The sequence below is a fragment of the Lupinus angustifolius genome, chromosome LG16 (assembly GCF_001865875.1).
Source record: "Lupinus angustifolius cultivar Tanjil chromosome LG16, LupAngTanjil_v1.0, whole genome shotgun sequence".
In the NCBI taxonomy this organism is placed as follows: domain Eukaryota; kingdom Viridiplantae; phylum Streptophyta; class Magnoliopsida; order Fabales; family Fabaceae; genus Lupinus; species Lupinus angustifolius.
Genome location: NC_032024.1, coordinates 15,523,678 through 15,524,095, shown reverse-complemented (window position 1 = coordinate 15,524,095; position 418 = coordinate 15,523,678).

Genomic DNA, 418 nt, shown 5'->3' with positions numbered 1-418 from the left:
TCGTCCTCATCCTATCCTCATCCTATTCCTCATCCTATCCTCATCTTCATCCTCATCCCACCCTCCTCTTCATCCTCACCCTCTTCCTCATCCTCATCCTATCCTCTTCCACATCCTCATCCTCCAATTCCTCATCCTCATCATATCCTCGTCCTCATCCTCTTCCTCATCCTACCTTCATCCTCATCCTCTTCCTCATCCTACCTTTGTCCTAATCCTCATCTTATCCTCATCCTCATCCCCATCCTCATCCTATCCTAATCCTCATCCTCATCCTCAGCCTCATCTTCGTCCTCGACCTCATCCTATCCTCATTCTCCTCCAGCAATTCCTCATCCTATCCTCATCCTCATCCTATCCTCGTCCACATCCTATCCTCATCGTCATCCTATCCTGGTCCTCATCCTATCCTCATCCT